The following is a 17179-nucleotide window of genomic DNA, read 5'->3' on the forward strand; positions in this document are numbered from 1 at the left end:
TAGGCTCTTTACCCAGGAAAGATCAGATCTGACGAACTTTCAAGGTTGTTCCAAACCTGGGTTGTTCTTAGTCCTGTGTTTCAGAAAGCTCTCTCATAACAGAGAAGAGCTTGAGAAATTCAAGTAAATCACTCCCACACATCCCACCTCTCCTCCAGCGGAGCACTGTTGGCTGTAGGCACTTCACACCCCAAGAGCCAAACCATTGGCTCACCAGGAAGCAAGTGAGCCAGGAGAAGAGAGATGCTGAACAAAGGCAGGCAGAACATCCACACAGGCCCTCAAGTGGCTTTAAAGGATGGCTAGGACTTCCAGCTGAACACCAGTGTTTCTGGAGGTCTGGCACCCGAGCTGCTGCACAGGTAAAGGGGATGGCAAACCTGCCAAGGTCCCAGATTAGGAGTGAAAGAAAAACCCGTGTACACAATACTCTTACTGCAGCTATAAATAGCCCCCTCTGAACCTAAGTTTTATACACTGCACTGACACTCCTGACTTAATAGGATTTGCTGGGTAGCCTGAACCAGTTCTGGCTGCACGGGGCAGCTTGGCCAAGCGGTGTGGCGGCATTTTCACAAGTTGTGTGCAGAGAAAGCAGAGAGAGCGGGGCACAAACTTGTTTTTGGTGTTGCATTCAGGCTAAACCAGGAGAAGATCCTGAGAAACTCCTGAAGGGTCATAAGGAGGTGTGCATGTGCAGCATGATGGGGAGAAAAAAACTTCCAGGCAGCAGTTTCAAAATAATGAGCTTATCCTATGGCTAGGTCACAGATACTCCTGTTTCTATGACAAATGCTACTTCTTTCTCCTTTCTACTCATTCTAGAGTAAGGAAAACAATGCTCCAATAAAATATGCTTTATAGAATCCTTCATATAATTTCAAATATTCGATTGCTTCTCTGCACTGGCTCATTATGTCATCTCACTGCCTGTAAGTAAACAAAACCAATTCTCTCTAATGAGTCAGTACCTTATCCAAACAGTCCAAGATAAGGATCTAAACCACTCCTACATTGCTTGTATTCCTAACAAATAAATCCCTCCCTGCTTGGGTTACTGCCTGTTAACCTGAGTACTGGGAACCAAATAAATAATCTTTTAAATAATCTTTTATTGTACCACATCCACCACGTTGCCTTTGTCTCAGGGTGTTTCACAGTTGCTAGTGGTGCTGAGAAGCTGGCCCAGGTCCTGCTTTGACCCTTTGATTGCCGGTCCCGAGGGTGAGCTGTGGTGCCAAGCCTGTGCTCACCTGTGCAGGACCAGGTAGGGCAACTGCAGACTGCTACATGCTGCAGGCTGCTGACCCAGTCTGCTCAGGATGTGCTCAGAAGCAAGCTCGTTGCTCCAGACATGTGGCACCTGCAAGGCTCAGGGATGCCGTCTCTGTGTGCAGCACTCCTGGGCTTTTTTGGGGATGAGGTTTGGCTACTGGAAGCACTGGGAATTTATAACACAGAAAAAGAAAGAATAAAGCTGACCTCAAGCTGCTTCAATACACTCACTCTGAAACCAAAGTAGCAAAGACGTGACGCATCATTTTTTCCTACCGCAATCTCAACTGTTATGGAAAATGCATTAGCAAAGAAAGGGCCCAGCTCACGAGCTAACCTCACCTGCCTGCTCTGCATCTGCTTCTTCAGCATGCACTGCACGCCTCGGAAATCATATACTCAGTGTTCGCATGGATATCCAGGAACCCTGGGCAGAAGTGACTGTAAAGAGGCATGTAGTTTAAAATTTCATTAAAGAAACGGCTATAATACAATCACAAATCACTCGATTCACTGGAGGCTGAACGTTGCTAAGGAAAGTTATGAGCCTTCCCCTGCAAATAAACTTATCTACCTGCAACAGCCGTTTTACAATGTTTTTATTTAGCACATGTACGAGCTCAGTCAGGTGATCCTTGAAGAGTTTAAAACAAAGAACATAGCAAAATGTAAAAGGCCTCAACAAACCAGCAAAATGCTGCTAAGAGGCTCTTCCGGCTACACCTCATGCCCAGCTTTCTTCTCAGGAGCCTTTCTGCAGGAGATGGAAAGGCAATCTGCTCCCCAAGAGCTGAGCAGGATGGATGACGGATTGGTGGCTTGCACTGCAAAATCAATTTGCTTCATTCTGTACAAGTGCTAATTTGGCTCAGGGAGAGGGGGGGGAAAAAAAAAAAAAAGAAGCAGAATGGGAAGCAAGGAAAATGCTTGAATGTTAGATTAGGCCAACTCCTCAGATAGAAAATCTAGATTAAATTAAGCATTCCTGCGAATTTGTAATAGAGGAACAAATGGCTCCCATCTGGAAGCTCAGCAAATTAACTTGGATTCTGGTTAAGAAGACAGCAGCAGACCGTGCTTCCAGAAATGTAAATATGCAATGTGCATTTGCAATCCAATCACAGGCTAAAAATGTAAAGCAACTAAGAGTGGAAATCTGATTTGGAGTCTACCTTCTTGATGGAAAATAAAACAAGAACTCACTGTAGACACAGCAATCTGGACTCATTCCTCCTGCTCAGAGAGATGCTGCAAGATGAGTGTGCAGCAAGGAATCCTTCAGCTGCTTTGGATTGCAGCTCCTGCTGGGGCTGGCTTTCCTCCCTTGCGCCCTGCTTCTCCATCTCCTTTTCCATCTCATGTCTCTGGCCATACTATTTTCAGTTCTCTGTTTTCACTTTCACCACTATATTTAGTCCTTGTTGTTAGAGTATTTGAGCTCCTCATTGCTTGAGGTGTTTCCTTTTGGTTTTCTGGTAAGATATGAAGTGTCCTCAGTGTGCAGAGAACTCACCCAGGGGCTCAAGAACAAAGCTAAATTTGGCTCAGAACAGGACAGCCCCTGTGCCAGCAGGGGGGAGCAGCCCAAGGAGATGAAGCGGAGAAAGCAGGAGCCTGTTTTAGATGCTCCCTGGAGGTGCCCACATCCCTCTGGGCTACAGGGAGCCTGTGGAGACCAGGCTGAGCCTCCTCACACCATCCCCAGGAGCCTGCTTTCAACCCCACAAAAGGAAGGAAAAGCCATTACAAGTTAATGTCATCCATATGGTTCAAGAACTGATACTGCAAGGGAAGTTTTAGGATGTTCTGCCCCCAGAAAGCGTGCATGGAAAAAGGATGTTTCTCAGTGGAGGAGGTACGGCCGTCTGTGATCACAGCAGGCACGGCTGAGATTTTTAAACTAAAGGAAAAAAAAAAACCCTCTAGAGAGAGGATAATCAGGAAAATCAGTTAATTCCCACATCTGGTTTTAATAAACAGACAGGGAGATTGGTAAATGTGGACAAAAAAGCACATAGTGTCATCTAAACTCTGGAGAACAAAGAGCACATTAACATCAACAGCGGCAGTCAGATAGGATGGTGGATAATTAGGCAGATGATGAGTAAGAAACAAGAGCAGGCATTAACATACTGATACTGGGAGCCAGGGCAATACAGCAGAAGAGCCAGCAATGGAAAAGCCAGGAAGCAGAAGTGGACGTTAGAGGAGAAGCAGCCCAGGAGAGGGGAGCAGGAGAGACGTGAAAGCCCCACAGTGTTCATGTGAGACTGCACAGCAGAACACAAAGCCCACAGGGAGATAAAGGTGCCAGCAGGGGTCACATACTGGGGAACTGCAACTGTCCCAAATGTTAAAGCAAAGAACATAATGTTAAGAACTGACCACAGGTATTCTTGGAAGCAGCAGGCAGTGGGTTTAGCCCTCCAGCTGCTGAAGTAGAACGGGGTGATGCTAATTCAGACACTGTAAGTAGCTGTAAGTGCTCACAGAAAGTAACTCACACAAGCATGGAGCAATGGGTTAAGTAAGCAAAAGGAAACCCTGACTGGAAACACAGTCATTAACATTTTCAATTTTAATAAGCTTAGAGGAGTCCAAGGAACTTAGCAGGGAAGTAAGCTGGGTAGAACTGTAAGGAGCTTCACGTGTTCTTACAGTAAAGATGAAAATGTGAAAAGAAAAGAAACAAGCTGGTATCCCAAGCAAAGTAGGGGAGACTTGCTGGGAACAACTCTCAATCTGACTAACTAAATACTCACCAAAACTGGGATACTTGAGACTCATCAGATTGCCTACGAGGAACACAAAGGAACGCAGCAAAGACAGCTGTGTCCCAGAGGCCAGGAAGCCAAGGGGTAAAGAGAAATTGCCAAAGTCAAGCTGAATTAGATCACTCCAATGAAAATAAAGAGCAAAGACCAAAATGTTCTTCAGCGATACAAATAAAAAAAAAAGAAGCAAACTTAGCTGATACTTCTAAAACTGAAAGCACCAGAAGAGAGATGCTGTCGCTGCATCAGGATGGCGAACAGCAGGTGGAAAGAAAAAACCCACAAAGCTGACAAAAAAACCCCCAAACCTTTATAACAGCCTGTAAGTTTACCCTGAAAGTGGGGCAGTTTCCTACCAGGGAGGGAAGTGAGGCATCTCCCAACATAGCAAGCACCCAGAGAGGACCCCCTTGGCTTCTGGATTGGAAGTCTACCCTACCCCCGCAGCAGCACTGAGCCGACTGTGCCACCAGCATGGCTACTAAAAGCTGCTCTTCCAGCAGTGCTGACCACCACCCGCTCACAGAGCAACTGACACAACAGGTTGTTGAAAGAGTCTCTTGATGCAAGGAGAAAAACCTATCTTAAAAAATAAGATTAAACGAGATTAATTGCCACCTGCGGCTTCATCCCTCGGCACCCACAGACAGGATTGCTATTGGTGCTCTCCTCAGCGCCTTCACATCCCGTCTCTGACCTAGGCAAAGATCCCTTTGGCAGGAGCTGCAGAGGCTCCCACACCTGGCAGCCCAGAGGAGGTGTTTATTTCTGGCTGCCACTAATCCGATCTCTTCGGGGACAGGCACAAAAGGCAGACCAAACCCAGCCTAGCTGTTGTGGAGTAAGAGCAGTCTGGCTCATGTTTACTTACCCAAATTTGGTAGCAAATAGGCTAAGACTACAAACAAGCTTTGCCCTGAATAATCCTAATGTCACACAGGTGTCTGCCTAGAGCTCATTTCCCCAACTTTGGAACCTGAGCAGAAGCCAATTGCATCATTGATTAACACTGTCAGGACTCCTTTCCTCTGCCACACGCAATCAAGAGAAAGGCGACTCATTTACCTGAGAGAGCTGCCTCTTCTTGGGATTAAACCAAAAACCACAGCATGAAATGGATGTAAAACCTCCAGCACTGAAGCATCACCATCAGAGCACAGGGCTGCCTTCAGGGAAACAGAAAATATCCCTAACAAAGAGCTGTAGTTCTGCCACAGAGCAGCACCAACTTCTTTGCAACAAGTGCTGCACCAAGACAGTGCTCAACCACACCACTGGCACTGACCACGTGGCTGCAGGTCATTGGGAGTCACAGCCTGCACAACAGCACTGCTCCCACCACACAAACCTATTCTTGTCCAGCTTACCAGGAAAACAAGATGGGTGTTGCTGGAAGAATAGCAACCAGAATAACTTGAAGAAAGGGTAAGAAGCTATATGAGTAACTGTGTGACTTATGCCCAGCTCCTCTGCTGCTCATCACCTCCCAGCCAGCTCGACTGGGTGTAGGCTGAATGCATCACTGCTACTCCAAGTAATGAAAAACAGCTTAACCTTCAACCTGCCAAATGCTCGGGGGACATCTCCAACAGAATGACAATTAAAACCAGAGCTAGCACATATGCAAGTCTCTAGCGTGAGCAGACATGAGGCTTTTCTGAGTCAGTTGTTCTGATGCAATGCAATAAGTAGCGCTGTGACTTGGAGCTGCAAAAATGTTAAAAACGTACAAGTTTCCAAAATGCCTAAGAAACCAAACTGAAGCCTTTTCTGCAGCCTTACAGTTAGTTCTGCCTTGCCTTCTGTCTCACAAATCATTGCACTGCAGAGCGTTTAGCCACCTTCCTACATCCAGCTGTGCCCATCACCAAGCACTGGGCAGTGCTCTCCGCTGGAGACCTGCTGAGGGCAAAGTCAAGCTGTAAGCAGCTATCCTGTTCTAAGGGCTATTCCAGGCTGTACAGAGATGACTGACGAGGATCTTCACATGTTCTGCACGATACCATCAGCTCACAATGAAGAGCACTTGTGACCTCCCATCAACAAAGGCTCTTGGCATCTTTATTGACTCAGATGAAACATGTATCTAAGTGCACAAATAAATCCATCCGACCCCATGATAATTGAAGCACATGCCCAAAATAAAATAGGAGATTGAATGTTCTTCTGGCTCGGGGCATACTTCATACCCCTTTCATTATATGCTTTCCAGTGCAAAAAAGCATGATGCTGAAGAAAAGTGTACTGGAAGAGAACCAGGCTACAAACCATGATTTGTTTCACTGACAGTGTTTTATCTTTGCATCACACTTGCAGGGAAAGAACAGCAGCAAAAAGGCTCAAAATTTATTTCAAAGACACTCATGCACTGGCTGCCTGCTGGCAGATTAATCATTTATTGCCCACTTAGCATAAATGTAATTGTTTTGGAATTCATTCAGACTGCAAAATTATAAGAGGGCATAGTGATTCGAGTCAAATCTGACTCTTTGTTTTACATCTGCTACAGAAAGAACCAACTCTGAGGGGAAAAAAAGGCTCATAGATGAAAGTTGATCGACCGCCCAGATGCAACTCCAGCCCAACCCCTTCAGATCTCTCCAAGAGATGCCATTTACAGAAACCACTTCTAATGAGGAAATCTTCAGGCAACGGAGGCAAACCCGAGGGCAACCAGCATCAATCTTTATAGATTATGAATGACCGCTTGCTCTTTTGCTTCAGTAATTGTGTTTCCCCTTATAACTCCAGTCTCTGTGCTCCACTTTCTTCCACAAACTCCCACTGTTGGGCTGTGGTAGCCAATGCTGGGTTACAGAGCAGTCACCATGTGAAAAGCACTTCATCTTCCCTTCAGCTCACCCTGCCAGGGCCAGTCTGAAGTTTAGCAGCTCCTAACACCCTAACACCCTTCAACATGGAGAGTCACCTCCTTCTTACCTTCCAGGTGGTATTTGCCAGGAGTTCTATTGTGAAGGAGCATTTAACTTAGAAAAGAAAAACTGAGGATGCTGCTCCAAATAGTGAACAGTACGCTTCTAATAAGGGCAACAAGAAGAAGAAAATCACTTTTCTTTAAAATAAATAGATGGACGGATAGATAGGCAGACAGACAAAAGCTAATCCTCCCAAGTGGTCCTGAGAAACCTATCTCATTGGAAGTAATTCCAGAGAAGCCTCCCTTGGAAGCTGAGCATCTGTGCCTGCAGCACCTGGGGTACCGACATGGGTTGCTGCCCTCACATAGAGCATCTCATAACCCTGTGTTATAGGAAGGGCGTTAAAAGCTTAACCACGTGGGGGAAGGGAGGACAGCTGCCCATTTCTGTGATGAGAGAAGTGATGCTAAAAAAAACAGAGTGCAGAAAGCCACAGTGCTTCAAAGAATTCTCCAAACTGAGCTGCAGCTAAGCTTGCACGCACAGATCTGCATCTCACGGACAGGAGACAGTGACAGCAGAGGAATGAAGTAAACAGCCATTTGCCAAAGACAACTTTCCAAAACAGTCAGAAAATGGTAGCTTTGGTGGGGTGAAGCAGTGGGTTCAACAGACATTCTCATAGCATCACGTTTGCGTTTAGGGACGATAAATGAAAAAAAAAAGTCAGCCTTGCAGATGGCCGGTCTCCTCACCCTGACTCAGGGCCAGGCACATCCCATCTCTGCAGCAGCACAGCCTGCAGAAGCATTAGCAGTAATTAAGAAAAGCCAACTGCAGCGAAATGCTCGGCTGCTGTAAGAGAAACGTGTGCCGCTTGGGTAGAGATCCTTTGCTCTGTTTTCCACTTCTGATAGGCCGACATGGTACATCCCTTACACACCACTCCTAGGGTGTCCCCTGCTCATTCCTCCACCTTGACTGATGTCACCAAACCCCAGGCAGGACCCTGAGCAGCTCTTATCCCAGCGGCTCTCCAGGAGCCCACTAAGGACATCACCTGTGGCTGGCTGCTGTGCAGATGTGTGCTCTTCCAAACTGCCAAACAACTTTCCAAAGTGCAATTTGCTGTCAACTCACAAAAAAGCATGAACTGGAGAACAGCTGATCTGCAGTGGTTTTCCTTAAGCAGCAATGGGATATACATTGAGCAGTTTTTTGGGGAGAGGTAGGACAAAAAATTGGTTGCTTTGTGCCCTTTCTCTCTGGGTCCCATGTATAGCTCCAAGCCCACTTGTGCAGCTCGCTGTAAGATTAGTTGGCTTCCAGGCAGACAAGGGTAGACCCTTAAGACGTTTAAGTGATTTGGGGCAGGATGATCATCTGTCTCCTCCCTGACCACAATTAACTGTTCCACATCCCTCATCATGCTGGGGAGGACGGCTCAGGGCAGCAAGTGAGACTGAGCACCTGGGTCTGCAGGAATGGGCTCCCTGCAGCATGACGAGCACCGTCCCTCCTCCCTCAGCATCCAGGGCTTTGAATCAATGCTCTTATAATGCAGACGTGCTTCTCCCTTTTGCTTATTCCACCCAGAGTTCAGTGGTGCAAACAGAAGGGAAATTAGGCAACAAAGCCCGGTGGTGGGCTAATAAATCATATCGCAGACCTGCACTCAGCTGGTTGCAAAGAACATGACAAACCTAAAATAGCCTGCAAATTTCTAAAATTAAATGGTTCTTGGTGTTAGAAAGGTCAGCCATCTGCTCAAATGTTCATGTTCTTGTTAATTTAACCTTTCTTCTTTCACTCTCCTCTCCTGACTCCTCAGAAAGGAGAAAATATCGCCTAAGTCACAGCAGTTCTCTCTTCTTCCAGAAAGCTCTACGCACAGAAAACACATTTTTGGCTAGGGCAGACCACAAAGCAAGAGTCAGAACCAAAGTGGTGGAAAGAAGCACTATGTCAAAACCTACAGAGAGCCTGGACTGCATGTGGCATTCAGGAGACAACTCGCACGGCGCTGAAATCTGCACCCAGTGTCTCAGGGTACTTCTTGTCCTTCCCTCCCAACCTCTACTCAGTCTTGCAGGGCTCCTAGAGAAACCTAACATCCCATGTTAAATGGTCATCTTCCAGCATGGAGAGCTTCCAAGTAAAATACAGCTGGTCTCTGTGGATTTCATATATGTATCTAATGGAATTGTTTCCTTAAAGTTATATATATAAATATGCATATTTGTAAATATATATATATGTTTGTATGTTTAAAAATATAAGCATCTGGAGTTTCTCAGCAACAAGCAAGTAAGGCCAGCCCAAGGCTGAGCCTGGGTTCACAAGGAGATCAGTGGGCTTCTAGCTGTATAGGATATGAAGAGATATGAAGAACCAGATTCTGCTCTGCATACTCTCACAGTCAGAGTTATTCTCCCTTCTCCTCTATTCCATGTAATAGAAGGAAAAAAAACAACAAAAAGATGACAAGTTCTGATCAAGCTGAAGAACAAAGGGTGAAGGGATATGGAGCCCAAACATGTTATTTCCAGGAAGAGGCCAAGGCTGGGTAGGGGAAAGGAAAAGTTGTGAAAGCAGATGGCTGATAAAGAGTCAGCCTTCTGCAACCACCAAACACTCCTCCAACGCCTCTTGAAGGAACTGGCCAATGTGCTTCATTTGGTTGGGAGCACTCCTCCATTGGGATCCCTCAGGTGCAAAGGAGAAAGCAATACCTGCATCCTAACACCTCCTGCTTTAGGCTGGGAATGATGGCTTCAGAGCAGACAGGGCGACACGCTGCTTTATTGTGTATCATTCTGAAGCAGCAGGAGCTGAAATGAGATTTTGATGGAGATATTTGGATAAAATTCTGTGTAGTGGAGGCATTGTACAGAATTACCTACTGGGTTAAACACAGCTGAGTTTGGATAGAGAAAACACGCCCACACTGGCTTGAAAATCGAGCCAGGAACAGGTGTGAACACTTGGTATCGCAGGTGGCTTAATTTGGGGGAATGATGAGGAATGCATTATCCAGAATTGTTGCCATTCATCATTTTCTAACACCTCCAGCTTAAAAACTTGCAAAAGCTTAGCAGCCTGACCTCTGGGAAGAATGTAAAGCACTGCTACAGCACCAAAACCAAAATATTTTCCTGTTTTTAAAAGTCAACAGGACCCGCATAATTTGAAGAACGGTGGCCTAAGGGAATTGGTTTCACTGCAAAACTGTTTTTGGGCATCTGCCATTAGTTTAAAAGCCCATTTTTGCTTAATGACTGCAGTTTCACATCTTCCCAATGCCATGCATTACAACTGTCATCCCATAACCTCAGATTTATGAAAGCATCCCGCAGCATCATTATACTCAGGAGTCTGCTGACATTCCCATTATTAAAACAATTCTTACAGGTCTTCACTTGCATTTAGACCTAATAAACCCTGGGTCCTGCTTGGATGTGGAGGAACAGGCAGTACCACAGAGGAGGACCTATCCCTGCTCGCACCATGCCATGCAGTGCCCTGGGCTGCAGGCAGAGCCATCATCACCCCAAGCACCTTACAGAGCATGGGAGGCTGAAGGGAAGGAAGCTTGAGATGCGATGAGAAATAAAAGTCAAATTGACCTGTGATTAGCTAAAAACAGAATGATTCCCTCATCATCATGTGAAGGATGAAGAACATGATAAAGTCAACTGTCTTACTAAGTTAGGGTGCAGAAAAAGCATTTGGCTGGAGGTGAGTGCAACCACAGAGCTTGGAGCAGTCTGGAAATCGTTGAAGAAGCAGACAGCCTGGAAAAATGAAAAATCAAACTCTTTTCCTTTGAGATCCTGCCTATGGCTCAAGAGGACAATCTGCAGTCATTTTCCAGGTACTCCACAAAATTCAACAGTTAGTATCTGCCAGCTCTGGAACATCTTCTGTACACACTATCATCCCTCAGTCCTCAATTCAGTTGTCATTTTACGGGTAAATTCATCTCCACTCTCCTTATAGCGGGGAAGAAGGACCATTCAATCCTCTTATACGACTGTCTGAGTGGGGAGCGGAGTTTATCAAATATATCTAGTCCATCTTCAAACAAAAACAACTAGAACACAAACCCAAGCAAAACAAAAGGAAAAAGCTCTTTTCCTCAGATTCAAAATACTTAGAAAACACACAAACTCAGTGAAGATACCCGCAGTGCATTCCGAAAACAATCCATTCGAGCTGCTGCATGCTGAAGTTTCTATTTTCATACTCTTGCATTAACATAGCCATTGTACTCCTTATTAGAGTTAAAATATTTCATCATAATTCAGAAAGAAGATATTTTAACTTATAAGGAGACCTAAAAACAAACTGCCTTCATGACTCAAGTATAAATGATGATATATAGTTACCTATTCTATGGGTAAGTATAGGTAGCAGCAGTACACAACAGACAATGAAAGATAATGGATGCAGATTAATACATGCCTTAATTCTGCTGCTTCATGAAATAATGGTAGTCCCAAATGCCAAACACAGGCTAAAAGTAAAATAAGTAAAACAAGTTGGGGGATGTTCTTCTTTTAAAGGGATAATTACATTAGGTAGGTCAAAACTTCAAGATGGGAGGGTCTTCAAAAAATCTTTCAATCAGTGTTGAGAAATGTCTTCCTGCCTTCATGCCTAGCTGTTCTTAAATCCAATATGTACCCCAAGTCAAAATTATTCACTTTATTTTATTACAGCCAATCCGACAGCTTACATTCACCAACCCTACATGCCACAGAATAGGTCAGATTTTACCAGCTGGCTCCCATACTTGCCTCAACAGCTCACCATTAGCAGGAACAGAGCTGAAAGGCTTTGGAAGAAGGGCTCCAATAGAAAACTTTCAGCATCCTCATGACCTACAACTGTCAAACACACCTTCCAACAGGCACACTGCACTGCCCAGTCAGCACTACGAAACACTACAGCCACAGTGACCATCATTTTAGAAATGTGTGAAGTAACAGTTATGTAGTTATTGAAAGGACAGGCATTTCTGTATATGACTAACGAGGAAGATGTAAATGTTCTCCTTCTTTGAAGACGAAGGCTTGAAGGGGGCAGAAATACTTGCACATGGCACTAGGGCACAAAGGGACATGGCTCAGTGATGGGACTCAGTAGGTCAGGTTGACGGTTGGATTTGATCTTGAAAGGCTTTTCCAACCCAGATGGTTCTGTTTTTTTAATGTCCTGAATCCCTCTGCATACCTATGTGGTTGCATCCTTTCAGAGTTGGAGACAACAGTGCCAGCTCACAGTAGCTTTTCCCAGTGTTTGCCTGCTGTGCTCTTAACCAGAAATGAGGAAACTAATTTTGATCAACTCCAGAGTGTGAATATTTGTTCCAGTTCAGAAAAACCAGGCCTTGCTTCTTATTGCTTTCTCCTTTCAATAAAGGCCAAACACAGCAAAACACAGGAAAACAGAGCAGCTCTGCAGTGGTTTGGGTGCTGTCTGCCTGACCAGCAGGAACCCAGCTGGACGGATGTGCTGCCTGTAGATAGCACTGACTGCACCCTCAGGCTAACCTCAACCATAGGACATGCCTTTCTCTTGGCTTTATCAGGGCAAAAGCTGCAGCAGGATGATAAAAGGAGATGCCATATTTCAGTGTGTTTTACAGATGGGGCAGAGCTGGCCCCAAAGCCAGCAAGGCAAAGGGATGTGGGCAGCACAAGAATGGCACCCACAAGAAGTAATTGCTGGAATTGGTTGGTCAACCATGAGAGCACGGATCCTATTCTACCACCTGTCCTTCCTACATCAGACACCTCCTCCCTGAGAAGAACAAAGTGGCCAGGTCTGAATGGATAGCTCCTTTCCAATCTCAGCAAGCAAGGCTTCTCCCAGCAAGGGCTACATGCCAACATGCCGTCGTATTTTATTCCAAGCTTGGACAACATGATTGAGGTCACAAGAAAATTAAAGAATTAATGATGCACTTTAAAGAAAGAAATGTAGAAAAGAAAAAAAAAAAAGATGTGCTGAGCTCATGACTAATCTTTGCAGCTCTTGGTATGGGCAGGATTTGCACAGCCATGTTGATTTTTTATAAAAATAGTAAATCGTATTATCCCCATGCTGCAAGACCAAAGATTCGCAATGATACCTTAATACAGATTAAATAAAAATAGCACTACCTGAGTCAATCTGAGGATGATAATGCTTTGTAATCCTGCACTATTAGAGGATGAACGTTTGTATAGCAGTGAATCAACACGAGATACTTGCATGAGGAGATAGATGCTCCTTTTGCCTTGCTGAACAGTGACATTTATACGAAGTGAAGAAGGTGAGGGGTGGTTGTAGGAGGCACAGCACACAGAGAGGAAGACAGAGCTATTAAGGGGTAACTCTATAATAATATGTATATAACATGCATAAAATAATAACGCCACTTTTTAAGGCTGCGCCCCACTATCTTCCAGTTCTGAAATCCTGGCTAACTCATTAAGCCTGCTTTTAATTTTTTTCCCTGTTGCTGTAAAGAATCAAGTAAAATCTTTAAATTTTCAAAGTTCTTGCAAACTGGGCAATCAGGAAGCCTGTGAGAGCTCAGAATCTTCTGATTCATTCATAAAAACAAAAACAGATGAATAGCAGTGCTGCACATTCATTGTTGTTGTTTTTTTCCTCCTTAATATCCTTGAATGAGCAAACCGTACACATTAGAAGCAATACAACACAGAAATGCCTCAACAGTGGAAATGCTAATAAGATCCATTTATAACAGAACCTAGAAGAACAGAAAGCTTCAAATATCACTTTTTAAGGCTGGTTGCAGGAAGAGGAGAAAAACGTAAGCTTTGATTGGTGACACATTTTAAGCCATAATAAATTCTTCTCAATTATGCTGTTACATAAGTGACTCACACAAAGGTACTTCACTTGCTATTGTGCTCCCCATTTGTGCTTTTTTAAGACAAGTTTTCCAATTCACTGCAGATTTGTTCTTCCCTGCTGCAATATATCAGTGCGTATCGCAGACATCTGGCCCTCACAGCCTGCTGCAGAAGGTTTTATCAAACTGTGGGGAAAGGTAAGAGAATAAGGTAATGCCAGTGAAAGGTATCCCTTTCCCCAGCAGGAGAAGCCAGGGGGCTTTCCAAGGCAGTAGCACAGAGGATGTCCATAAATGAGGGAGAATAGCCTCAATTCCCCCTAGCCTCCTTGACTTCCTCCTCCTTCTCTTCCCAGGTGAAGGAGGAGGTCCCTGTGCTGGAGATCTTGCACACCAACAGCACAGGGATCACCCCAGCCCTGATCTATATGACAGGAGTATTGCCCAAAATACCCAAGTACCAATTGCAAGAGCACTCAGATTTCCATGACAAGATGCAGGCAGTCCCCAGGCATCTCCACGAGCCCAACTTCCAATGCCCTGTGAGATCTCCATTCAAGGGGTGCTACCTTCCCCCAGAAACAAAGCTTGCACAGGTTTCAGCTCAATTTCCAGTTTGAAAATCACAGAATGAAATAATCACTTGAGTTGAAAGGAAACCTTACAGACCATCTAGTCCAACTCCACTGCAATGAACAGGGATACCTACAGCTCCATCAGGTTGCTCAGAGCACTGTCCAGCCTGACCTTGGGTGTCTCTATGGATGGGGCATCCACCACCTCTCTGGGAAACCAGTGCCTCATAAAATGTTTCTCTAAGCTATTTGAATAGGACAGATCTTTGGTGGCAAAAACTCAATTCTCTACTTTAAGATTGAAGTCTTGATGTCCTTGCAGGTGCTGATCTTGATGTCCCATCCTGGACTATTGCTCACAGCCCCATTTCAGCCATAGAGTCCCATGCCCATGCAAATGACAGGCAGTTTTGGCTGTTCCTCACCCCATTCCACATCCCATCTTCCCTCTCTTGCACATATCTTTGTTTTCCATTTGCTGCCACCCTGAAGAAAAGCATATACCTCTAGCCACTGAATTCATGCCCCAGATGGAGAAGACCCCCATGCAGAAGACACCCAATGTCACTGCTGGGGTACCGCTATCCTGCTGGCACCCAGGATACACAGCCTCCTAGCAGAACCACCACAGCTCCAATTTGGCTGTCTTGCACAGAGTGGCCCCAGTTCAACATGCTCCCAACACATGCAGTCCCTGGCTGGGACAGTGCCTGTGCCCAGAGCTGCTTATCTGCTTACAGGCAGCACTGCAGCTAAAGAGCTTGCTCCATCAGAGCCTGCAGTACCCCATCAGGAGAGCACTGAAGCACATGCTCCAACACCCCATCCTGGCTGAGGCCACTACACTCAAGCACCCAGCTGAAGATGAAGCTCCCAACACCCACCTCAGTGGCTACTGTGTGCACTCTCCACACCAAGAGTACTCACTGTGAGTGAGATCCAAGCTACTGCCAGGCACTTTCATGTTTGTCATGGTGCTCCCCTTGCTCTGAAGCCACCCCCACACCACAGACCACATGTTGTATTTTGAAAGTTGCCCAGTGGTCTCAGCACTTCAAGCCTATCTGTCTGCCCATCTCTCACCACATGCCATAAGCTTCCAAACAGAAACTGCTGCATGTCCTAGAATTACCTTAATACTGCCACGGACCATTTAAATTCCCAAATCAGAATAAATAACATATCTGAACTTTAAAGGCAAAGAGAAGCACAGACCATAACAGCAGCAAAACTGTAATGCACAAACACCCCAAAGCTTCAAATTCTGTTTTATAAAAGTCCACGTTTCACGAAGACCACAGGGCTTTCATGCTTTTGAGAGCACTATCCAAAGGGATAATGCAGGAGAAAAAACAGCAACTATGCTAAGTCTATTTTGGAGTATTAGCAAGTTTTGTACCTATCACCAATATAAGTGTCACCTTAAATGGCAGCAAAAGAAAACCCAATGCAAGTTCAATTGAAACTGGCAGTAGGAAATTATGTAGCCTTTAAGACAGTGTTACAGCCAGCAGCCCCATGCTCCACTCTGCCCTCAGGAAGAAAGTTTCATTCATCTTTCAACATCTCAAAAAGATCAACTGATGATTCAGGTCTCAATATAGTAATTATTAGTGCAAACAGCACACAGGTTTATAATGAAGATTCATGGCAGCTGCAGGGGTGGGGGACAGGAGAAGTTCGTAAGCTATTACTCACATGAACATTTGCAAAAGGCGCAGGGGATTCATAACTTGGCCCTGTAAGACTCGTGTTATACGGATGTATGCCTCAGTAGGAATGTTAGGGATTAACTGAGCTTCCCTTAAAAAAAATACCAAAAGTACCAAAACATCGTTTATTAAGTAAGGGATAATTTGTTGATTAAAGATGTAATTGGAGACAAATAAATTTAAAGGAGTAATAAATAAAAGTAATTGTTTTCTGGCCAAAACGAACACATACTTAAGATGGACATGAACTCAGTATAGCATACCATTCCCCCCTGCCACATCTCAACCATACTCTGTACAGACACAGCAAGCCAGCCTGGCATCATCCGTGGGGAAAGGCACCTTACCTATTGAAAATACATTTATTTAAAAGATGGAGAAGTCCATGAAAGGCTTTGGACACTTAGCTGTGGTTCATTAGTCAGTCTGTACACACAAGACCTCTAATAGCTTGTATCCTGTGCACTAGGGAAATGCAACTAAAGAATAAACTTCCTGAGCAATTAATGCATAATGATATAATTTCGTTAATCTCATTGGAAAGAATCTAGAATTGAAAGAGGAAACAGGGTGTGGATTTCTCTAGAAACAACAAATGCAAACAGCAAAGGGTGCTGCAGAGCAGCATTGCAGGGGCAGTGCTGGCAGAGGCTGGCTGCAAGGAGGAGCAGAGAAGTGCCCAGCGCCTGAGCTGGCTCCCTGGCTGTCAGTGTTTCTGATCAACTCTGTGTTCCTGTAGCTCTTCTCTGATTTCATGTTTCATTTACTTACAAATAAGAAACTAATGAAGTGCAGACAAATGAAATACATGGAAGCTTTGGGTACCCGCCAGGGCAGAACCGGTCACACGCGGCAGAGATTAGCACGAGTTATGCAGATCATCTGAACCACTGGAAATTGCATTCCTTCAGATTAACACAGATGGTCAGAACAAAAGGGAGAAAAAGGACAAGGCTATTCCTCAACACAGAAAACACTGCCTGCCGGGCTGCACAGGCTTTCTGTGCAAAATCCAGCTACAGACTTTCCATGATTTAAGTCAAATACTTAAGAAAATATAAAATTCATTTACCTTTATCGAGTCTCAGCAAGTTCA

At 44.8% G+C, this 17179-nt stretch overlaps 1 protein-coding gene across 2 annotated transcripts in view; it reads right to left on the reverse strand.

The window, feature by feature from the left end:
• The window catches only part of HPCAL1 (hippocalcin like 1), a 51765-nt gene that overhangs the window by 20512 nt on the left and 14074 nt on the right, over positions 1-17179 (reverse strand). The gene's annotated exons all lie outside the window — the stretch shown is intronic.

This window comes from Lagopus leucura, unplaced genomic scaffold (assembly GCF_019238085.1).
Source record: "Lagopus leucura isolate 7727_CA_CO unplaced genomic scaffold, USGS_WTPT01 Super-Scaffold_73, whole genome shotgun sequence".
Classification (NCBI taxonomy): domain Eukaryota; kingdom Metazoa; phylum Chordata; class Aves; order Galliformes; family Phasianidae; genus Lagopus; species Lagopus leucura.